Genomic DNA, 25,655 nt, shown 5'->3' on the forward strand with positions numbered 1-25,655 from the left:
TACATACCCTACCATATCAACCAATTAGTCCAACTAACCTAACAAAATTAGGGTCCTACTAAACTGATACAATTAGAGTCCTGCTAAACTAACACAATTACAGTCCTGCCAGACAAACAAAAACACCTCCCCATGTTGAAGAAGAGGACCCATTCATTTAGGGCTCACTGAACAGTGAAATGTGGACAGATTAGGGCGGGAACGTGTTAAATCCGGTTGAGCGTAGACACAGAACGTCGCTGCCTTGGCCTCTTTGTGTGTGTTACACATGGATCTGTGCACGGCCCGGTGTGCATGACAGTACAGCATCCAGCCCAGTGAGTGGCTCAGGGCCTGCTGAACTGGAGCTCACCTGGACCGTAGAGTAAAACACAACAACAATCACAACAATAACAACAGCCACGGCGGACGCCTCCTGACAGGCCAGATGAGATCCACTGGCTCCCATGGCAACTGGAGGGTTAGTGAACCCTAGTCGAGCCTTCCCTACATCTTACCAACCTCTACACTTTGCTCTTAAGTCTCCTTAAAGCTGATAGCCAGTGAAGCGATGAGAGCATTTCCTTTGCCTAACATCACCAAATAGTTGAGATGAGGAGGTTTAAAGTGACATTGTTGAACAAAGTCAGTCTAAGATCCATGTGTGCTATCTGGGCCCTGTTAGGATCGCCCAGACCTAGCACGCCGTACAACAGTAGCAGAAGGAACCTGAACCAATCCTGGCCTCTCTTGAAACACAGTACACAGACACGGCTTAAAGTTCAACAGTATATCAGTGGAAAATACAGCTCCGGAAGAAAATATGAGACCACTGCACCTTTTTCTTTCCTTTCCAAAAGTTTTGAATGAGGAACAGAAGTGTTCAATTTGCAGTGGTCTCTTAATATTAACCCTTCTGTTCCTCACTCAAAACCTTCCTTTTTGACTTTTTTGGAAAGGAAATAAAAAGGTGCATTGGTCTCTTAATTTTTTCCGGAGCTGTATATTTGAGTCCTGATAATAATTACAGTGTAGTCTAAAGATGAACATAGTCACATCCCCTTCAAGACGTAAGACAGCTCTTCTTAACCATACATGTTTTACATTAATTACATATGTTCAATCCCAGCCATGGTGTCATCTTCAGACAGCTCAGGTGCAATACGGCTCACTGTATGCATTTCTACGGAACATACAGGCAGCTTAAATATAGCATCCTGTCAACATGAACGGTAATTACGGGTGGCTCGAGAAAAGACGGTGATGAAACCTGGATCTGCTTCTATTTAGATCTCTCCTGCCAGAGGAGTGTCAACGCAGAGACAGTTTAACACTCTTTTCCTTCTCTACAAGCTTTACAGCTCTTACTAGTTGAGTGGTTTTGAGAAACTTTCCTTGACAACTTGATCTGAACTCCCTTTTAACGCTCTGAACAATTAATTGTCAAAGAAAAGGCATGGGCTATTTGTAGCAGACATCAGAAGGTACTGTGGCTTTACGGTAAGGGCCTCTGGTCAGTCTTTTATATGAGCCCATTATTTTAGTTTTCACCGGGGAATAACCCCTAATAACGGATCTTCTCTTTCCAGTCTTTTTCCTTCAGCTTGTCTGATGAACAATTATCCGGACAAAGGTTGGCGTTATTCACAGAGATCTGACAGGCTACAACCTGGTTTCCTGTCCACAAATGACATTTGGAAGCACAGCCCTGCATCTGTACCAATAGCATCATGAATAGCTATCACTCATCCTCCTCTGGTGTAAGCATGGAGCCTGTGGAATCAGTCAGGGAGACAGGTGGACGTCCATGCTGGAGCCTGTGGAATCAGTCAGGGAGACAGGTGGACGTCCATGCTGGAACCTGTGGAATCAGTCAGGGAGACAGGTGGACGTCCATGCTGGAGCCTGTGGAATCAGTCAGGGAGACAGGTGGACGTTCATGCTGGAGCCTGTGGAATCAGTCAGGGAGACAGGTGGACGTCCATGCTGGAGCCTGTGGAATCAGTCAGGGAGACAGGTGGACGTCCATGCTGGAGCCTGTGGAATCAGTCAGGGAGACAGGTGGACGTCCATGCTGGAACCTGTGGAATCAGTCAGGGAGACAGGTGGACGTCCATGCTGGAGCCTGTGGAATCAGTCAGGCAGACAGGTGGACGTCCATGCTGGAGCCTGTGGAATCAGTCAGGGAGACAGGTGGACGTCCATGCTGGAGCCTGTGGAATCAGTCAGGGAGACAGGTGGACGTCCATGCTGGAGCCTGTGGAATCAGTCAGGGAGACAGGTGGACGTCCATGCTGGAGCCTGTGGAATCAGTCAGGCAGACAGGTGGACGTCCATGCTGGAGCCTGTGGAATCAGTCAGGGAGACAGGTGGACGTCCATGCTGGAGCCTGTGGAATCAGTCAGGGAGACAGGTGGACGTCCATGCTGGAGCCTGTGGAATCAGTCAGGGAGACAGGTGGACGTCCATGCTGGAGCCTGTGGAATCAGTCAGGGAGACAGGTGGACGTCCATGCTGGAGCCTGTGGAATCAGTCAGGCAGACAGGTGGACGTCCATGCTGGAGCCTGTGGAATCAGTCAGGGAGACAGGTGGACGTCCATGCTGGAGCCTGTGGAATCAGTCAGGGAGACAGGTGGACGTCCATGCTGGAGCCTGTGGAATCAGTCAGGCAGACAGGTGGACGTCCATGCTGGAGCCTGTGGAATCAGTCAGGGAGACAGGTGGACGTCCATGCTGGAGCCTGTGGAATCAGTCAGGGAGACAGGTGGACGTCCATGCTGGAGCCTGTGGAATCAGTCAGGGAGACAGGTGGAGGTCCATTTTGACATTCACGGACAGACTGCATTGAAATGACTGAGGCAGGACCTCTGTTTGTGAGTAGGAAGAGAATAATTTGACCATCTTATTATGTTTATATTAAAGTCAGTTATAAAAAACAGCAAAACTACACATCATGTCCTGAAGCAACACAGAACCACTCCAGGTGTCTGCTAATGGCTTGTTTGTTTCAGTGCATGTCAATGAGACCACACTGAAGTGAGGAAAAACACTATTGCGGGACTGTAGCATGTAATCACTTAAATGGTTCACCATCAAAACAAAATCATGAGCCTGATTTAATTAATATAGCTTGGTCATTTCAAACCCAGACACCATATTGGATTAACGAACTGGATAGAGAAACCCGGGAATCGTTGTCTTAGATTAGCTGTGATTCCTGTGCTTTCAAGCTTGAGCTTCTCCCTCACATAAACTCTCAAAACCCATAAGAGGAGCTAGGCAGGATCATCTCAGATTGGAGTGGATTAGGAGTGTTAATAATCTCATATGTCCTAACACTGTTGCTGTAACTGAAAATGACAGAGACAAGCTCCTCAGCTGCAGTAACGGAGCACACAACAAGACAACTCCTTCATCCCTGGTGAAAAGATCCTCATTTGGGTGAGGAAGAGGAGGGATTTAGTCATGTGTGTAATGGTATTCTTTGTAGGCTTAACATAATTGTGAGGGTTTTTGCCAGGTTGTGAAAATGACACTGATCAATCGTTTCACGGTTTCCAAGTATCTTAGGTCCTCATTAGTCTGATTTACTATATTACACAATGGCATACTTGACAAAACTCAACGGTACCTACACTGTAGCTGAGGTTTGACTTGATGCCTTACTTTGGGTCAGTGTGTGCGCAGGGTGCCCCGAACTATAACGGCTGTATAAGAACATGGATTAACCAACACCAGAACCCTTGGCCTCAGATCCTGATGTCCGGTACGAAACGCAACGCCATTCACCTTCTTTTCACGGTGGGCAGTGTTCACCAGTGGGTTTTTCAAATTCACATCATTGTCGACTAAGAAATGAGTTTAACCTTGTGAACCGGCTACGGCGTGGGACTTACTAAGCTGCATACGGCACAATGGAGACTTAGAGAGATTAGTCTGAGAGATGTTTCTAGGTGCTAGTGCCACAGAGCCTGTATTGGATGACTAAATCAGCGGGGCCACAGTTTGGACCGACGAGACGGCAGAGGACAGTCATGCTCCGAACTGCTCATCTCACTTTACTGCAGGTGTTCGAGAAAAATGGGCCGATAAGGAGCCAAAATGCAACAGTTTAATCCATTAGCAATTAGTAATGAGTTTACTCCACAGTTTATCTTTTAAATGTGCCAGAAAATCTTCGGGTGCGGTTGTTTTCGCCAGGTCTCCATATCGCGAAAGAGAATTGTGTAAAAGCTTGAAAAATGTATTCAGGATACTTTAAATGAATGTTGCAGTGTACATCTTAGTGTAAGATTTATTATGTAAGATGCATTTGACAACCAAGTGACACACTACCTATTCAGTGGTCTTAAAAAGACAAGAGAAAACTGTCAAAGAAGCAACCTAAACCCATGTGGCACGTCAGGACTAATTTAATGCATTCTGGATGACTGGTTAGCTCCACTGGGGTTTAGGGGCCAGAGCTGAGAGGCTGAGGCTGGGGGAGGACTTCTTGCAGCTGCCTACCTAGGGGCTAATAAGTGTCTTGCATTCAAAAGCCCCAGGCGGAGGAGAAGCCCCCCAGGGAAGCCCACCAAGTCCTTCAGACAGAGACCTCCAGCGGACACCCCCTCTTACACTGCACACCACCAAAGATGTAGTCTAATTGCTTCCACAATAGCATATGAAATGTATTTTATGGTATTGCTTAAAGATAATTTATGGTATTTGTCATGGTTTTTGCTGTGTGATGTAGTGGGAAGTAGTTAGTTTTTTCCCCGAATAATGATGACATAAATGAACCTAATGGAATAGGTTTTTTCAGATCATGAGTCATTTCATAGGCCTGCCATCATAATCACAAAGTGCCATAAACTAGCTAGCATACGTAACAGCTTTACTACGTAACAGCTTTACTACACAGACATACCCACTAACTGGCCAGTATTTCAGTGGATTTTCTAATGACTTTATAGGTGGCATAACATATTTCATGTGATATCCACCTTTTTTGTGTTTACAAACATGAATGTTCGTTTTTTTTAAATGACATATTTCTGAGCTTTTGTCTTAATGTGGTTTCTCTTGCATTCTAGACAAGCCTTCCTTTAAAAAAGTGACAAAGGTGAGTGACAGTTGGTGATGTTGTTACAGCAGTTAAAAGCTCATTCTTCTAATCCCTACGTTGTCATAAACACAGTTGTATGCAATATGGACCTGCAACTGTCAATGGTTTATCAAAGCTGCGTGTTGTAAATCTCAGAGGGGTATTACTTCCAGCCACTGGCTATGTCATCATTAATCCCTGTCCAATCGGGGTTTCCCCAGGGAAGCCCATCACCACGGATACATGATTTCCCCCCGCTCCCAAATCAGATGCAATCGAACCAGTAGAGGGGCATATATGATCACATCCAGAAAACCCAAACAGCTCTGTAACTTCATCCTAAAGTGCTGTTTCTGAAATGTCAATTTCTACATAAGGAATCTAAACACTCAGAGGTCGCTCAGACCCAGACATGAGTACTTTGCATTTCAATTACACTTCTGTGCGGGAAGGAGGCAGATGAGATATGGCTGGAGACCCAGAGACCCAGGGTCACGATGGCCTTCCATGCCTGCACCAATGACAGGACTTTGGGATCCGGGCCCCTGGCAGCGCTCCCAACTGCAATCAGAGCAGGGACTACGGAGACACGAAAAGCTGTGTGCTACTGCCGCGCTGACACGGCAGGAACCCCGCACACTCACACCGCATGTTAGGGGGACTGAACAGGAGACAGGAAGATGTCACGTCCTACTCAGCCAGAGTGCTCAGCACCTCTCCCCTCTGGAAGAGGCGTCAGGCCTGGACCTGTAATGAGGTTGAAACAGCGTCTGTGCTCTTAGCGAAGCGGGCCTGATGGGGAGAGGCTGATTCAGAACCCCTAAGCCCTCGGAAACTGACGGGAGCTGGGAGGTGGAGGATGGGGGCTTCATGCAGGGACTACCAGTGATGTTCCCCATCCCACAGCCAAACCCTCTGGTCAGTGCAGAGGTGTCGGGGGGGGGGGGTGGGGTGGTGGCTACCACCCCTCCCTGCTCATCAAACACCCCGGCGGGGACGAGGCTGGGACCAGAGAGGCGGTTGCCCACCCCAGACCCTGGCCTTTGATGGATTATCTGCAGAAACTGGGAAGATCACATTGCTTATTACTGACAGAAGCGTAAAATAACTTACCACCTGGTTGATCACGTTCAGAGCAGTGGGAGTGGTGACACTGGGAACAGTGAAGTTAAGTAATGAGCGAGGCATGTGAAATGCAGGGAGTTGTGATGTGCTACAGGGCAGATGAGAGTGGAGACCTTCCACCAGTAGGGGGCGACAGAGGATTACCATTGGTGCGCTGACCTACTGCCACAGCAGTGAAAACACATGCTCTTTCACTCTCACTTCTCCTGAACAAAACCCCATGACTTTTCCAAGTCCTAACCTGACTGTAAATGTGCCTTTGTAGGCAACAACTTTATTATGACTGATGTAAATGTGTCAGTGAGTTACTTAAAATACATTAAAAGTGAACAGTGTATGTACCATTCCCCTTCTCTGTGTAAAGAACTGATGATGTGTCAGTGAGGTACTGATGGATGTGTCAGTGAGGTACTAATGGATGTGTCAGTGTGGTACTGATGGATGTATCAGTGAGTTACTGATGAATGTATCAGTGAGGTACTGATAGATGTGTCAGTGTGGTACTGATGGATGTGTCAGTGAGGTACTAATGGATGTGTCAGTGAGGTACTGATGGATGTATCAGTGAGTTACTGATGAATGTATCAGTGAGGTACTGATAGATGTGTCAGTGTGGTACTGATGGATGTATCAGTGAGTTACTGATGAATGTATCAGTGAGGTAATGATGGATGTGTCAGTGAGGTACTGATAGATGTGTCAGTGTGGTACTGATGGATGTATCAGTGAGTTACTGATGAATGTATCAGTGAGGTACTGATAGATGTGTCAGTGTGGTACTGTGATGGTAATTCCATGTATCGACACTCGGAGTAAGGGACACAGAGACAAAGTTCTCTTTGTACATCATAACCGTTTTATTAATTATTATGCACAGAGACTATTATGAGAGACGCGTCAACCGCTTACGCAAACATAATCGTCTGAGGAGCCTCTAACTAATATAGCTCATTCAACCGTATATATCACATAGGAAAAAGGGGTGTGGTAAGATGCTGCCATCTGTTTCATGTCAATCAAACACCTTCCCTTTGTTCTATCAAATGCTATCTTCCCCCAACTTATCCTTCCTGCCATACTGTAGTGTTTACCCAAAGGGGCCAACTGACCTTACTGCCCCCTGTTGTATCTTCTCCTATCCTGTCCTAAAACCCATTGATCTCCATCTGGACAGGCAATAGATGTCCCCTATGCAAATACCAGGTCCCACACATTCCTGTACCTATCTTAACAGTGGGACTCACTCCTTTATACAGTCAGAATACATTGTATAAGAAATTTCCACAACAGTACTGATGGATGTATCAGTGAGTTACTGATGAATGTATCAGTGAGGTAATGATGGATGTGTCAGTGAGGTACTGATAGATGTGTCAGTGTGGTACTGATGGATGTATCAGTGAGTTACTGATGAATGTATCAGTGAGGTAATGATGGATGTGTCAGTGAGGTACTGATAGATGTGTCATTGTGGTACTGATGGATGTATCAGTGAGTTACTGATGAATGTATCAGTGAGGTACTGATGGATGTATCAGTGAGTTACTGATGAATGTATCAGTGATGTACTGGTGGATGTGTCAGTGAGGTACGGATGGATGTGTCAGCGAGGTACTGATGGATGTGTCAGTGTAGTACTTAAAATACATGAAAAAGTGAACAGTGTATGTACCATTCCCCTTCTCTGTGTGAAGAACTGATAATGTATCAATGAGGTACTGATGGATGTGTCAGTGAGGTACTGATGGATGTATCAGTGAGGTGAATTGGTGAGGTACAAATTTCAATTTCCTCTGACAATCCAAACACATCCACAAACACACGAAGAAGCACACACGCGCGCACACACACCCACACAAAATAATTGCCCAAGCATCATTAGGTCTGAGGTAAAGAGTCACACATTAGACCAGGTGACAGATACGACTGGGTTAAGTTAGCCACATCAAGGCAGTGACTTCTCTATTAAAGTGCCGCTAATTGCAAGGTGAGGACCGGATGAATCTTTACAGGGAGAGACAGTGCTAAGGAGCAAGAGGCTGGGTCTCCCCCACAATTGTTTCGCATCTTCCTGTGTCCAGTGACAAGCGTTAAGCCATTGGCATGGCGTAACTAACCACCCTGCGCCCAACCAGCTGGCTGCTCTGAGGGCCCAGAGTGAGAGATTGGGGTGAGTGAATCCTCAGAGGGAGCTCTGTCAGAGCCAGAGTGGTCAGGGGTGAGGGGTCACACTGCTTTATAAATGACCACCGACAAAATGGACATATACCCTGTAGAAGTCAACAGAAACCCAGGCGGCAGCAAGAGAGCTACAGTTACTGCAAGACTGGTACATAGAAAAACACAGCCCTGTCATGTTGCCAGTACGGTTCTCCCCCCAACGGGGCCGACGCTGCTGGACGGAGGTAGTCTCTGCCGGGCCGCTCGTTGCTGCCAGCGGCTGTGTGACACGGCAGTGGAGCCCTGCTGGGGTGGAGGTGGGCACCACCGCTGAGACGACAGGTCCGGGCGGGGGGGCGGTGAAAAGACGCGTCTCTGGGGAAGTGGCAGGGCACTGCATGGGACCAGTTGTCTAATACGTTCACTCTTGATTTCTGTTCCAGCGTGGACACAACACAACAGGAGAAAGGCAGCTTGATTCACCGCCGGCTCCGCCCACACGGCCTGACATCTACTGTACCAAATAAGGGGAAGCTCTTGATCCAGTTTAATAGTGGAATGGATGAAAAAGCTAAAGGTTTGAGACTGGTCTTTCCCTGTAAAATGTTGAGGTGTTCTATGAAAACCATCGATAGAGATACCAAGGTGGTGACGGGTTATTTTGCAGCTATCGACAAGGTAAAGGGATGGTGACAATTGTGTGATTGTGTTGGTGTGTGCGTGTGTGGGGAGGGGTTCTCTCACCTTTAATTGCAAAGCTATGGGGTAGAGGCGGGCGCTGGGATAGAGGCAGGCCCTGGGGTTGAGCCAGGCCCTAGGGTAGAAGCAGGCCATGTGGGAGAGGCGGGTCCTGGGGGAGAGGCGGGCCCTGGGGGAGAAGCGGCTCCTGGGGAAGAGGTGGGCACTGGGGCAGAGGCAGGCCCTAGGGTAAAAGCGGGCCCTGGGGCAGAAGCAGGTCCTGGGGAAGAGGCAGGCCCTGGGGTAAAAGCGGGCCCTGGGGCAGAAGCAGGTCCTGGGGAAGAGGCAGGCCCTGGGGTAAAAGCGGGCCCTGGGGCTGAAGAAGGTCCTGGGGAAGAGGCAGGCCCTGGGGTAGAGTCTACATAGGGCTGGGTGTCCTCAGTGTGGAAGGCAGGGAGGGAGATCAGTTTTTCCTAGCCACTGTGCTTCAACACTGTTGTTGCTTCCTCCTTGGGGTTTCAGGCTGGGTGTTTTGTAACAACTGCTGATGTAAAAAGGGATTTATTAATACATCTCTGGAAAGAATTAAGAGACCACTGCACCTTTCCTTTCCAAAAAATTTGAAAAGGAAAGTTTTGAGTGAGGAACAGAAGTGTTCAATTTAAACCTTCTGTTCCTCACTCAAAACCTTCCTTTTTCGACTTTTTTGGAAAGGAAAGAAAAAGGTGCAGTGGTCTCTTAATTCTTTCCGGAGCTGTACAGTATATTTGATTGATTGATTGATCAGTGCCTGCACTGCAAAATACATGTCTTATCATATATATTTATCTTGTTTTCAGGTTAGAAATCTAACCATCCTTAAAATAAGGTACACTTTTCTTAACAAGCTGAAGTTGTCTTACTCATAGTGACACTCCTCAGCAGCCCCGGCTCATGCCCCCCCAATTTAGTTTCCCCATAAACACTGCAAATAGTATTTGAATTAGATATGCCCCCTCATTTATAAACTGCCTCATCAGTCATTACATCCTGCCCCCTCAGTCTGGTCCTCAGCCTGGCTTAGATGCTTCCAGAGGTCACACAGAATAAGATGAAACACATGTGTTAGACTTTATAATACCAAATTCAATATAGTGTGTGTGTGTTGTGTTGTGTGTGTTAGTCTGTACACGTGTTGGTTGGGCTCATAAGCGGCATCCTAGCTGTGGTCCCCGGGCCCTGGTGGTTCAGATATAAATGGGAACAGGTAACATAGACATGACCGCTGGGAGAAAGAAGACATTTATGCTCTTCTTAATCATTCCAGGTACTGACCAACATTTCCATTATGTCGAGGTTGAAATCCAGTCAGTCCGTTTGTAATGAGTTCAACACTCGCAGGGCTCATCTCCACTGCCGTAAGGTGTCATGGGAAGCTACGTGTCGGCCCTGGGGGGGGGTCAGTGAGGCCCATGGGGGGGGGCAGTGAGGCACATGGGGAGGGTTGTCATTAGCCTGTGTATGGGGTCAGTGAGGCACATGGGAGCCTGGTGCTCGCAGGGCCTCTCCTGTCAATGGCTCCGTCCCCCGCTTCACTTCACCCACATCACAACACAACACAGACAATATGACAGGACCTAATGCTCTCCCACAACAGGGAGAGATACGTTTACATGACTCGGCGTGGTGTTTGCTAAACCAGCTGTTTCTCTGTGAGACTGAGCATCTCCGTCTTGGTAACTTTTTTTTGTGTCAGGGCCCAGTTCAGCTGTGCTGACAAAGAAAGAAGGCAAGGATGGAAACTAGGAATTGAACTAGCTTAACACCATGATTGTAACATTTGATGACAATAGCACTTCAACCTATTCACTCAAACCCAAGTACAGAAAAAAAGGTTTCACGGTCAAGAACTTTTCTCTCTCTCTCTCTATCTCTCTCTCTCTCTCTCTCTCTCTCTCTCTGGAGTTTTGCTTTCCTCTTATCTCATCTCTATCATCACAGTGAAATAAACGAATCAGCGGGCTAGTGGAGTGTGAGTGAGTCAGGCTTGTTGTTTCATGAACAGGGTGATACACACACAAGTCAATAACTCATTGCAGGCCCACTGAAAGGCTGCCTCAAGAACCATGAACCAACACAATGATCTGTTGTAGCCTAACTGGTAGAGCATGGGGCATGAATGCCATGGTAGTGTGTGCAACTCCTGAGACCACCCGTATAAAATCTATGCACGCATGACTGTATAGAATTGTCAGCTAGGTATATTATTATTATTTAGAGGACAAGACAGAGCTGCTAACTGATTCGAACAGAGCGAAAGAGAGAGGTGAGAGAAACTGAGAACTTTTCCCTGCTCCCTGAAGCACAGTACAACCCAAATGACTGAACAGTGCTCTGAAGGCTAGTAGCTTGAAACCTATTGCACTGCACGATAGGCTAATCTGCTCGCCCTTGAAACTTTGAGCGGCCGCTTCCTGGTCGCCGTCTCCACTACAGCACGGCAACTGGAAACGCCACTAGATGCGGACAGATCCACCGGCTCTCTATCTGTTCTCTCAGGCATAACAAAGCTCTCTTACCGCGGAGAGAGGTGCTCCTCCACCTTCCCGTAGCCTCCTCTTCTCACTCAAACTGTGAAGTCACACTCTGTTTAACAGGTTACTCACCAGTCTCCAGGACTCTGATATGCACAAAGAACAGCAGGAGACTGGTTCGGTGGCAACTGAGGCATAACATTCCAATTTCGGAGCCGGCAGGAGTTAGGCCAGAACACAGAGGAACAATGACCATCCCTGACTGAGTGCAGAAACCAGTCCAGTGTGTGTAACCCTATTAAAGTGTTGTGGCTGCATGGTCCAATAATGGTGTGTTTGGGAAATGATTAATAATATACTGGAGGACACAAGGCCACGTACAAGTTTCGGACACAATCGGTTGGCCTGTGCTGCTGAATAGGGAATAACATCGACTCTGGTACGAATCAGCACCGTCTGAACGGAGGGACCTATGGTAGTGAGTGCTTACATTTTGGTACTTGCCGTCCGCTTGAAACAAACCCACGACCCTGCCAGGGGACCCCCCCCCCCCCTCGTGTCCTGTCGTCTGTGTGTTCCACTTAGGAGGTGTCACGAAACCGTCCAGAATGTCCTAATAGTGGCTGGAGAAAAGAGAGCAGGAAGTGAACAGGTCCACGCCGTAGCGAGCCTCCCTTCCGCCTCGCCGTCGCGGCCCCGGCCCGTGCCAGCTCAGAAGCTTAGCCCTGGCCCAGCTGACCCGGCTGGCTCTACGAGGTCCAGACAGCTGTGATTGCGGTAGAGATTTCACACAGCGTAATTACCACACTCACACCAGGGACTGAGAGGTAGAGGGGCTCGGCGGGGACCGCGGAGGAGCGGAGGAGGGGCGCGAGCCGGGGGGAGAAGGGGCTCTCCTCTACAGGTTATTAGCGCTAAACACGGAGGGAAATCAAACGGCAGAGTCAACGCGTAATTTGAAGGCCTCATCAGGAACAGCGGGGAGGAGAGTGCCTCACTTCATCAGCTCCCTCTCTGACTTCAGAGGAAAATTACAGTCATTAAAAAGGCAGCTAAGTAGTGCAACGGACTGGGAATCCTTTCTTCGCCCGTCACCTTCAGCTCAGGCGGCTGATTTTACGCGACCTTTCCTCTCCCCCCGGCGCTGGCCCGGCGCCCGCTGGATCTTTGTCTGTGTGGCCGGAGGAGACAGAGGGAGGCCGTGGAGATAATTACCGGGCCTCGGGCTGATGCCGTATTGATCAGGGAAAAAGGGTGCCCAGGCAAAATGAGAGTCCCAACACTGCGGACCTCTGCCAATCGAAAGGTAATTCCAGCCTCGGTGAAACTCGGCCCTTCTCTCCCCCCCCCTCCCGTCTCGTTCCTCTCACACACTTTCTCTAACCTTGGTTCTCTTTACCCTTTCATTAGAAAGCAGCGGTGATGTTGCCAAATCAATACACAACGATGTCTGCTGTCGGCAAACCTTTCTTTGGGAGACAGGCTCAATCAGTGGCCTCTTGATCCTAATGTGTGTTACTGTATCAGGGTGATGTCCTGCTCTCCTGGGATGGGAGTGGCAGAGAGGAACAGCGAGAGAATAACCCTGTACGTGGAAGGTGACGATGATGCTGTGGCATTTTAGCCCTGTCGATATCTGTCTTATTTACCTCGCTGGAGGATAAACACAACTACGAGATGCAGGTTGTTGACTATAATCATATAATTGAGTGCTTACAGAACCTCAGAATTCAGAAAAAAAAAATGACAGCAAAGACAGACTCAGGTAAAGATCGTCCCAAAAATCTATATATAAAAAAAACTCTCCCAGAGGCTGTTTGAAAAGACAATTACACAAGCAATGCAATACTACAAGATTAGGAGTCTAACAAAATCAGTCAAAATACTGAGGATGAGCACATTCATTGAAGGGAATCTTAATTAGCTGGTAACAAACGCAGTCCAGGCCTTGCAAACACTGTACTTACAATCACTCAGAAGTCATAATCTGTTCACCAATGGTTGCCCCCTTTGTCCATGTGGATTCTCTGAAATCCAAATACATTTTAAGAACTGACAAAAATGTGACAACTGGTCAATGCAAATAGAGTTTAGTCTTAAAGTTTAGAAAAGTGTTAGAAGTTGTGATTATCTGATGAAAAGTGTTTGCTATTCTGCCATCCATAAGCCAAAGACCCTAGTAATCTGAAGCAATATTTGGGTAGTCTTTTTGATGTACAGTATTCTCACAGTATCATCTTATCATTAACTCTGAAAAAACTGGGAGTATTATGACGAATGTATCAGAATATGAAGACTGGGTGAGAGCAAAATGTGTGAGCATATGTTAATATAGTATAGGGAGTATGGTAGGTACACAGCACATAAATCATTCCCTCGGGACACAACATACTCCAGCTTCCAGAGTCAAACATTGTCGCGCCCAACGCAAACGAAGAGACGGGTCCATACTGTAGCCGACGCCTACCATCCTCTTCACAGCTAAAGAACCTCTCGAGATCTTGAGGGGTCTTGAGGGGCCTCTCGGGGGCCAAGCAGCACTAGAGGAATGTTTAGACAGAGCCTCTCAACTAGAACAAAGACCTGTTCATCTCCCTCAGAGAGGCTCACCATTACGGTCCTTCCCTCCTGTCTCTGAGATCGGCCGATCCACAGTCACTACCCATGTACTGACTGGAACAAGACCTTTTAATGACAGCCTCTCATTCAGGACCGACCACAAATGAATAGAGGTGCACGTCTTAGCTTGTTCACTGAGGGAGGAAGAGGGAAATCATTTTAGACTACTCTAGTAAAGGAGATAATTAAAATGACTGGCCTACAATCAAAAGGAAAGGGTCAGTTTATACAGGATAAAGCTATTACAGACGTCTCGCAGGTCTCCGTGACTAGGACCCCTCACTTATGTCAGCAAGAATGATTACGTTGGGGGAGAAAAAAGTTTCAGGAATAGAGAAATGGGAGAAAACATTAATGGTGTGTTGAAGTGGGGTGACTTGATTCTTTGTGTTACCATTACTGGTCTATATATAAAGCAACAATTGAGAGGACTGCATAATGGGCAGCAGCCACACTGGTGTCGTCTCAAAGTGACAGCATCAAGACGGGTTTATAACAAAGGGCGACAAGACATTGGCACATCTGCACACCGTTTCAAAGAGGTGAAAGCACCGAAAAGGGCAGTCTCTCTTTTGCATTTTCACTGTCAAGCATTATGAATGGGCAAAAAAGAAATCTTGATTTTAACTTGGTCTAAAGGCAAATATCGTATCGGATTACACTGAAATACATACAATTTATCGGCTGGCAAAGGGTTTTAAATGAAATAAACCTCAACTCGTAGAAGACTCTCTCCCATCACTCTCTCTCTCTCTCCATTATTATGGTTGTTGTACTGGTCTTATGTGCGTAGACTCGTGGCCTGGTTTCTAACCATGGCATGTTTTGCAGCAGGGCGGGAGTGGTTACCCCCTCGACAAACCCCCCCCCCCACCCCCCCGCCTCTCCATTCAACTTGGCGTGCTGCGAGTGATTGGGGTGATTCTGTCACTCTATTGACACCATGGCAGGTGTTCACTCATCATCCTCACTCCAATCCCCAGGAGCCACTAATCCCCATCAGGCGGCCAGGGATGGCTCTGTCCCACTTGCCCTCCCCGGGCACGGCCCACTAACACCCCCAGCACTGCACGTGGACCTGGGTGAACATGAGAGCCAGGAAGTGGGTGAGCGGGGACTGAGTTTGGATCTACTGCTCACTTTTACCTCGGAGGGCAGGGCACAGTGATTTCAGAACAGTTGTGCTGGGGAATACGTATACAGAATGACTTCATAGTAATCTTCATACTGAATTAATAAATTAATACTACAATGCTACCAGTTTTTATTATTCAACCTTTATTTCTACAAGGAACCAAGGTCTCTTTTACAGCTGGGCCCTGCATGTACATATTTACACATACAGTTTAGGTTCAATGACTGAAAACAAACAAAAAAAACAGTGTACAGACAAAATAAGACATAGAGAACAGACAAAACAAGACACTCACAGATAGCACAAGCCAAAGTACTTTGCTTTAAACACAATGACTCAGCTTGATAGAATACCAGAATATACAGCTTCGGAAAAAAATGAAGAGACAACTACACCTTTTTCTTTTCTTTCCAAAAAAGTTGAAAAGGAAGGCTTTGAGTGAGAAACAGAAGGGTTAAAATTAAGAGACCACTGCAAATTGAACACTTCTGTTCCTCACACAAAACTTTCCCTTTCAACATTTTTGGAAAGGAAAGAAAAATGTGCAGGGGTCTCTTAATTTTTTTGTCAACCATTTGGAATTCAAGCTGACCTTGTGTAGGCTAGTTCTGGCACCAACAGAGATTTAGTATTCCCTGTTTAACCTGACTCATTGTCTTTGCTAATGAGGTTAGGTGAACTGTTTAGGTTCTGTCTTTCTCCAGACACGATGGCAACCCAGGAGCAATTATGTTCAGTATTCCTGACTGCTACGAAGCCAAACGAATGTCAGTCATTGCGTTTCAAATTACTACTGCAACTGATGGTCCGACAGTCATGATAAGAATACGAGGGAGCATCCATTGGAAACCGGGAATGTTGTTTTTTTCCTGTTTTTAGAGTCATAAAAAACATTGCTTATTAATATGAAAAAGAGCAAAGACTTCATTAATGGGGGAATACTAAACGGTAAGAGAATTTATGGATGGCACCCTACATTTTCCCCCCACCGGGCAGTAATCATGTTGCTTCCATCCACTTCAAAGGCTTCCACTGAGTGTACTGAGAGACACGGGAGAACATGGAACAGGTCATGCAGACACGGGAGAGGTCATCCACACGGCTGCTGGAGGACCCCCTTCTCTGTGTCATTAGACCATGTATAGGTTTACCCCCCCCCCCCCCACACACACACACACACACACATATATATAAACACACACATATATATAAACACACACATATATATAAACACACACATATATATAAACACACACATATATATATACACACACACACATATATATATACACACACACACACACACACACGGGACATGCAAACATGCCCCAAAGACTACCTGTGTTGAGCCCTCTCAATTGTTTGGCCTACAATTCTCTTCTAATTAAGTTTAACCAAAAGAGTGCATCATTTGGTTGTCTAATAGATACTAATTGACAGCACTGGTATGATAGAGGAAAGTGTATATCTTATACATGAAATTGTTGGTTTACAGGGTGTGTTAAAGAAAAACATTGTAAAATGAGCTTCATAGATTTTTTTTTTTCTTTTTTTGTCACATTTACAGAAAAACTAATTATAGTGACTAAGGTCTACAGCAACAAAGCAGTTCGCTCCTGCCAAACTGAAAAGATCGCAGCCCATTTAAAAGAGGTTTTTATTATCCATGTACCACAGTGTCCGCTACTGCTAACATTAAGTGACTGACTCCACTTACTGCTTAATCCAGCTAAAATGCCTCTAATAAAGGGCGTTGTTTGCTATTCCAAGTCACACAGGACATAGAAGTTCATGTGCCATTAATATAATTCTGCATCTGAGATGTTCCTAAGGATGTGACTTCACTGTAGGTGGGTAAGAGATCTGATCAACGCGGACAGAGGCAGTCCGTGGGCAGGACCTAATGTGTCAGACGGGGATTCGGGCGTCAACTGAACCTAGCAGATTAACCTGGTTAAGGGGACTGTTAGTCTGACTGCTAATGACCCAGTTGGTCCAGCGCCAGGCCAAACGGCAGGCCCAGGGCCATCAGCATCCATCTGGTCAAGGGAATTCCAACAGAAATATACACTTCAAAACACTTCCCCAAACCGCAGTGACATTTCCTACAGTCAGTCAACCATTAACTGAGGATAATGTAGCGAATTGCTACGCACCCGTTAAATGCAAGCTATGATGCAGCCTGCTGTTACTTTAACCGCTTTTAACAGGTATGTAGCAACAACAACACTACGGCGTCCGTGTGAAAGAGCTTTCGATTCGCTCCTCCACTCTCTATGCAATCTAAAGGGACTGGAGACAAGATCTTGTGTATGTGGAGGTTTTCACATGGTGGATGGATGCTAATTGTTGTTGTGTTTCAGGTCTAGCAGGCATGGACCCCCCCGCTGCTAACAGAATGTCTCTGACTTCTGATCCTGACATCTGTGTCCAACAGAAAACTCACGCTCCCTCCACTTCCTTCTGATGTTGCTCCAGGAACTAATGGCTTGTGAAATTGCTGTTAGGATATAATCTCAAAACACATTGTTCTTTTACAATCAAGTATGTAAAGATTATTAATCATCGTCAAACTCTTGTCTACGATGACTGTTAGCTAAATGCTAAATTTAAATTGTTCAACATGTAAAAGGAAGGATCAACAAATTGAATAAGAAAAGGCTCAATGTTTAATCGTACTGAATATCAAGTACCTTCTATCATTTTAACAATCATTCTTCCACAATCATTTTTCCACAATCCTATCAACCCGAGTGTGCAATGAGTTGCTCCAAATCCTCAGTTAAAGCATTTCAACTAGACACGCTATTTCTCCTCCCAGACAAGCAACAAATTAAGGTTAAAATAATGAATCTGTTTAAATAAAATGTCAGATGTTATGGTTTAGTCATTAAAACAAATGAAGTACAATAATCCATGATTATTGTAGAGCTCCTGACTTTCATAATACCAATTATTAGCACAGACATGTTGCCAGTTTGGTTTTGGGCATGTCGTTGTAATTAACACACTAATGAGATCAAACAGCTTTAGAAGGACCATGTTATAATAATACAGCAAATGTAGCGAATAAAATATCCATGATTAAATAATGCAAAAGAAAGATGATGTTTTCCAGTTTTCATCCACATAGTATAATTAAGAGATAAACATGAAATGAGAGCAAATACAATCACGTTCATTACTGTCATCTACATTTGTGTATATGTATTTACTAACAAGACCTATGAATTATTGATGACAAGCGTTTTTAAGCTCCTCATAAATATTTTTTTTCTCAAAATCTAAATAATGTGAATTATTTTATGATAATAATACATTCATACTAAGATCTGAAAAAGCCTTGGGCAAACATCTGCTTACCGATCAACTCTTTTATTCACATAGAGACACACGATGGAGAAGCTATCTTCAACATTGACTGGCATTTACATTCCCTCTCCGTTAAAAACAGGCTAAACCTCTGTACAATTCGCTTGGCTTTTTGGTCAAAAACATTTAAGGAAACAGAGGGTATCCATAGTGTGAATCAGCTCGTGTTTGTATGCAGAGCGCCGGCCTGTGAATCAGACAGCCATCAAGCATCAGGCAGTGTTTGACGGAAGACGCAAGGATGGACTCTGATTCCCTCAGGTGCTGTAGAACGTGCTGGGAAGTGACAAGCAGCAGACAGAGCCCATCTCCTCTCATGCCATTCTTATCCCTGCTATGGGACCTAAACTGGTGTTAGCTAAATTGGACAACAGGGAATGAAAAGTTGCCCTTCAGTCATTGTCTTGTCACACGAAGGACTCAAACATAGGCATCAGAACACTATGGCTATATAAATTAAGGAAAAATTTAAAATAACTTAAATATACATAAATAAATGTATGTATGTTTTATATATATATATATATATATATATATATATATATATATATATATATATACACACACATATACATATTAAAGCATCCCTGATAATCAGCTGCCAAAGTGATTGGTCCATTTAGCTCCATGCTTTCCCGAGAGCTTCAGCTAGACAAACACCACTTAAGGCTTTGCCGCGATCTCCATCCGGGGTCCAACATTATTGTGCTCTTGTCTTTTTTAAAGACAACGTAATTCTGTTTTGGGCCTGCAGCTGGGGATGAAATGACCAGTAAAATCCTTGGACTGGTGTGTTATTTTACACCCTGGGACACGACTGTACCTATTTATTTTCCACACAATGGAGACCCTGCCTGCCTGTGCCTTCAGTCCTTCCATTCCACGGGGCGTTAAGTCGCACCAGAGCTCAATTAGAGGCCGTCACTTCCCCACTACACCCAATGTCCCACTCCAGTCAGACACCACGGCAGCAGACCGCTGGGCTGGCCTCCCACAGCCTGACATTGATCCCCCCCCTCTCCCCCGCCCCCCCCCCCCCCCCTGCCCCTCATGTCTGAAGACAGAAACCACTGAGTAAAATTACAAACAAACCGATTTCATCAAGGATCTATAGCTAGTGATTCTTTCAAGCATGAACTCTTTGTTTTCCAGTTGAAAAGAAATGATCACGTTGTGTGGTTTGCTAGAGACTAGTGTTGTTTTGTTTCTGTGTGCTTCGTGGTTAGCCTAGTTGGAGGAAAAAAAACAAGCCTGTCCAGGGTGACAACGTTAAAAGCCCGAGGGATAACTACCTGGCATTGAAATGATAGCCACACAGACCTCATGAACAGCAGTGGAGGTGCGACATGTACTGTACAAAACATCAGTCTCAACTATAGAGGAGACGCGTCAGAACTCCGTTCAACAGACATGACAACGGAATCTTGACAGGTGCCGGTTGAGATTTTGGGCTGCTGTGCGTTATGGGGTGACATGACGGGAGGTCTTTATACTGAGGGGGTCCAATTGGTTTACATGGAGAGGTGTTTCAACGTTGTATTCAAAGCCTGGCTCAGTTATTATTCACTTTTTCACATGTTAAAAAGATATGAACCAGTGTCTACACAGAAGGCTTCTAAAATCTATTTAAATGGACTCTGACCCATTCAGACATTCAGAACATTCTTGGACCAGAGCCACAGCATCTGCGGGTAAATCAAGGTGCATCTGTACAACATTTTCAGAGCATTTTCAACCATGTGCTTACAGACGTCCTGGGAAGCATGACAAAAGAACATCATGAAAATATGGTGACACATTTATGGATCTCAGAGGGTTCACATGTCCCCATCAGATAGACACTTGCGCCATTAGAATGAGGGCTAACATAGGTTTGCGGCCAGTGAGAACGAACACTTGCCCGGGGATGCTCAGTAAAACGACTGAAAGTGACATTTAGCACCAGGAGTTCAAGACCCTCCGTGCCCCCAACCGCTTCTCACATTGGAGCTGTCACCATGTTGGACGTGAGCACAGAACATTGTAGCCAGAATGCTTTCCTCCGACCAGGGCTACAAGGCCATGACTGTATAACGGTTCACAAAGCACGCGGGCAACGAGATGTCATGTCACGACAGCTAGAGCGACTATTGTGTGTTCTTGGTTTTAATGGTTTTCAGTAAAGATCTGCGACATCCGCGATGCACCAAAGACGCCCACATGCAAAACTCAACGACGTCTGGACGCCACGGTGAACATACAGCCGTCGGTCGATTCTTTACATAGATGTTGGCCACATCTGGCACAATAATTGGCAGATCTTTGGCCAGGTTCCTCTACCTATTGGAGCCTTCTATAACTCGTCCAGTGTCTTTTTGTCATTTTCTTCTTTGACAAGTCCTGTGGTCATGAAAGCCGGTCCCTCGTGGCAGATGGCCTTCCTTTCTCGTAACACACGGGTTCCCGTGGCCACTAATCAAACCTGGCGGCGTCTCCGGGCCGAACTTCCAACCTGCATCCCGTCTTACCCACTGACTGTGAGCTCCAGAGGCTCATCCACAGCTCACAAAGGGCTCCCTCCTGTCCCACACATTGTGGAGGACGCTGTGAGCCTGCCTGGAGCCTGTGAACTCGGAACTAGCTGGCGCAGGTCCCAAATCCCCTCTGTTTCATCTTCAAAGAGCCAGAGCCCATCTACACGGCCAGCTGAGCTTTGATCCCGGACTTAAAAAATCAGGTTTTCTGAAGTTACGGTGTCTTGGGCCGGCTCCCTGCCTGGCCTGCCTCTCCCTCTCTCTCACCTGGGTTAGTCATGGGATCAGATGGGATGAGGTGTTTGTGCCCCGATTCTGTTGCCGGATGGCTGAATTCACAGTCGTCCCTATTTGGTGGCCTCCTCAGCACCTGGCCAAACTCCCTGTGTTCCTGTGAAACGGGTTCACGCTCTGACCCAGAGAACCGGCGTGACTTGATGACTAATGAAATGGTGCAACACACGTGATTTCTTCGTAGACTTCACATAATGACACAGCTATTGTGGGTACAGCTGAGCATTAGAAAAAATGCCGGTCCTTTTCTTTGCTTTATAATACGGACTGAAGTATATCTCTATTCTGAAACAAGCCACTATGCATTGTCCGGAGGCTAAGTCATCCAGCATTCGTTCCCCAAACCACACGCTGATGCCTGGGCAAACAACAAGCTATTAAACAATTCACAAAACGTGCTAAGAGCCGAAGCCTTGATAAACATCACAAGAGCTTTTTGTTGTCCGTTTTGAGGTGAAAAGTAAGTGAGAAAGAGAGCAGCTGTCTCCCAGACATGGTGAGGGTTTCGGCTGTGCAGCCGATCACCTCTAGGTGGCAGTATTGTCATGTAAGCAGCTTCAAAAGTACTTTGCATTAGTGACACTTTGAGAGGCCTAGATCTATAGCCTCTTATTACAAGAGCAATGAAGCGCGAGGCAATGAAGTCTTTCATTGATCACACACATCACACTTTTTTTTCTCTCAAAAGCCCTTCTTCTCTACTGTCATGGCAAATATTCACCTTATCCACTGAAGCAAATTGCTGACACCTTTTTAAGAAGTGACAACTGTGTATATTTCATGATCACATATTCCATTTTCATATCAAGCTAGACGAGAATGCAATTTTCACTTCATTTAATCAGCGTGGGGACTTATGTGGGTTGGGGCACTTAGAGCTGTCACAAGTTTAAGACAGCCTAATACTGTCGATCTCTCACTTGGAATCGCAACGCGCCAGTGGCAGTTCCATTGGGCGCTCGTCCAACAAGTTTACTAATTAAACTCCACACCCAGGTTTGACAAAGATAGGGACAATCCAACGTACATCAAGATAGGAAGACCCAAAAATCCACTAGCAACTTCACCACAAGAGAACAGCCTGACACATGACAAGCTAGATGAACATACTATTTCTGTGGGGCAAAGAGAGTGACATTTTATTTCTTAAAACTTGGCCACAGAGGGGGCTGTTGATGCTTGAATAATCAAAAGACCAAAAAAATCTGATCTGAATACACGATATGAGGGAATACTGTCCTGTTACCAAAACATCTGATCTGAATACACGATATGAGGGAATACTGTCCTGTTACCAAAACATCTGATCTGAATACACGATATGAGGGAATACTGTCCTGTTACCAAAAACATCTGATCTGAATACACGATATGAGGGAATACTGTCCTGTTACCAAAAACATCTGATCTGAATACACGATATGAGGGAATACTGTCCTGTTACCAAAACATCTTCACTGGATCTGGGTGGCTTATAAATAATTCACATTCTTTGTCATATTTTAGGGTGCGGAAAGTACTGGGAAAACAGTAGCCTATATCTGCCCCCTCCCCTCTCTCGTTTCCCCTCTGCGTGTCTCTGCTTCCTGGTGTGCAGTGCTTTGAGTGACAGCCCCCCAGTCTGAGAGAGGTGGTCCACTCAGCCCCTTCCATTCAGCGTCAGAACCCAGGCCCTTTCACACTCCCCCCACTGTGGGCCTGTTTGTCCCAAAACATTACCCGCCAACCCCCACAATGGCATTCCAGGCGTCTCAGAGCCCCCCCAAACCCCCCCCGCCCCCGTCCCCACATCCCACATATTCTCCAGACCCTTCGCCCCAGCCACATCCTAATGGGAATGTTAATGTGAGAGGACAGCCCCTGTCACCAACAGTGTTAACTGATTCAAATGTTCCTACAAAATGTATGTACTGTACACACATGCACGCACACACACACATGCACGGATGCATAGACACACTCACTAACCGTCACACCCTGCAGTAAACATGTTAAAAACAGGACTGGCATCTTTTCCTCCCGATCATGCTGGAGACTTATAGGTAAGTACAACAGGAAGCCTGCCTTTCTGCCTGTCTGGTCACCAGCCTGTGCTCCAAGGAGCTGAGGCCAGGGAGCACCTGAGAAACTACGGGGATAGCCCAAAAACGGACTCATTACACTGAAGGTAAGGCAGACTTAGTGTGAACTTAAATGTGGTCTGACGAAGGTACTGTGAAATCTCTAAAACACGTCACCATGACCCTTCCCTGACCCTTCCCTGACCCTTCCCTGACCCTTCCCTGACCCTTCCCTGACCCTTCCGACTTCCACGACCCAATAATCAACACGGATGTAAACATTTATATTAAACTAACCTCAAACACTATGAATATTTTTACTCTGAGGCCCTTCATTCGCAACGAATAATGTTTTCACCCGCAAAGAAGTAAAAGTCATAATTGTATGGAGATTTTGCAGAAAAGCCACTGAATTGTTGATGAAGCAGATTTAAAATGCACCTAATTTCCATACCAATGTAAATTATTTTCCCCTGACCTTCCATGGCAAAATAATCTAAAAGGTAATCACATTTGAAAGTGTTTGCATCTCAGTTTGAAAACATTAAAGCTCAATTTTACCTAGGCTAGTCCAGGTACACCACACACAGAGAAGAACCATACAGCCCCGGTCTACTCAAACAGGAGCAACAACATGATGCAATCACCGGTGACTTAGGAGATCAGTGAGGCAAAATGGATGAACAGAATGAAACTTAAACCAACGAGAGAACGGCAAAAGGAGAGAAGCAATATGGAAGACAAGAGAAACACTTTCAGCTTTACCAACACCAGTCGAGTCGCACCCATCACTTCAGTACACAACAGAAATGTAATCGATCCAGAACCATGACAACATGTGGCAACTCCATCTCTCCCTCTCTGTCCCTCTCTCCCTCACTCCCTCACTCTCCCTCTCTGTCCCTCACTCCCTCACTCTCCCTCTCTGTCCCTCACTCTGTCTCTTTGTCCCTCTCTCCGTCCTTCTCTAGCTCTGTCCCGTGTCCCCCGCTTCTCTCTGTCTCGCCGTCCATTCTCTCCCTGTCCCTCTCTAGCGTATCTGTCAGTCCCTTTCCCTCCCTCTCTTACCTGATTCAGTTTGGCCTCCCTGGCAAGGCTCCCCGGGACCTCCTTGATGTAGAACCTGACCGTGACCCTGGCCTGACCCCTCTCCCCCTCGGACACCCAAGGCGGCCAGCGTAGCGGGGTGAGGGAACTCTCCAGACAGCCCTCCTACTGGGAAACCCCACCGTCGGGGGAGATATGAAAGCACATACAGGCCGACGAGTCCAAGCTGCCCCGGTCTGATCCTCAGAAACCCACTGGTGGCACAGCCCAAGAGGAGCATCTGATTCAGCTCTGATACCAAGAGGCCTGTGGCAGAAACAGAGACGAGCCCAATAAGGAGCAAAGCGTATGAAGTGGTCACCATCAAAGGTGTGTGTGTGTGTGTGTAACATATATATATATATATATAGATACACAGAGGCCCCCCCAACCATCCAGCTCCACGAGCACACCTGAGTAATCTCCAAGTGTGCCTAACTAGGTGCACAGTGTCATGGTGTGCACTGATTGCCTTATCTTCTCATTTATCACAGATGAATTGGAACCAGCCTGGCTGAAAGCTCCTTTCATTGTTGGGCTGGAAACGCTGATGCTCAGTGTGCATCCCAACAACTGTCCTCCTGCACAGGATCTCCTAGTGTGTGTGGAAAGGTGAGCGGAGGGGAAAAGAAGGGGGAGAGAGAGGGGGAGAGAGAGAGAGAGAGAGAGAGAGAGTGTAAGAGTGTAAGAGATATATAAAGACAGAGCAATGATTAAAAAGGGAGGGTAGAAAACAGGATTATATCAGCCTCAAAGGTTATTGAGTGTTTCGAGAAGGTAACAATGAGCCATGATGCTTAACAACCAGCTCCACTCAAACCGACCGTGGTCAAAGTGAGCATGTTTCCGCTAAGTCAGCCCCCTGCTTAGCGCCCAAACAACTTCTCTCATTGGCTGAAACGTGGCGCAGGTAGCTCCCACAAGACGTGCGGGGGATTTTGATAGGTCGAAGATCTGGTACAGAACAGTTAGGTCGTTCGATGCACTCAGCTACACCAATCTAACATTTGGCTGCATCTAATTAAAAAACAAAC

The 25,655-nt window shown here is 46.3% G+C and overlaps 1 long non-coding RNA gene across 1 annotated transcript in view; it reads right to left on the bottom strand.

The window, feature by feature from the left end:
• Positions 1–24,875, bottom strand: part of LOC105018076 — a 39,657-nt gene extending 14,782 nt beyond the window's left edge. Inside the window, exon 1 of the long non-coding RNA XR_828564.3 lies at positions 24,604–24,875. This is a non-coding gene — a long non-coding RNA (uncharacterized LOC105018076). The remainder of the gene's footprint in view (positions 1–24,603) is intronic.
• Between the last annotated feature and the right edge of the window lie 780 nt (positions 24,876–25,655).

The sequence above is a fragment of the Esox lucius genome, chromosome 19, assembly GCF_011004845.1.
Source record: "Esox lucius isolate fEsoLuc1 chromosome 19, fEsoLuc1.pri, whole genome shotgun sequence".
Lineage (NCBI taxonomy): Eukaryota > Metazoa > Chordata > Actinopteri > Esociformes > Esocidae > Esox > Esox lucius.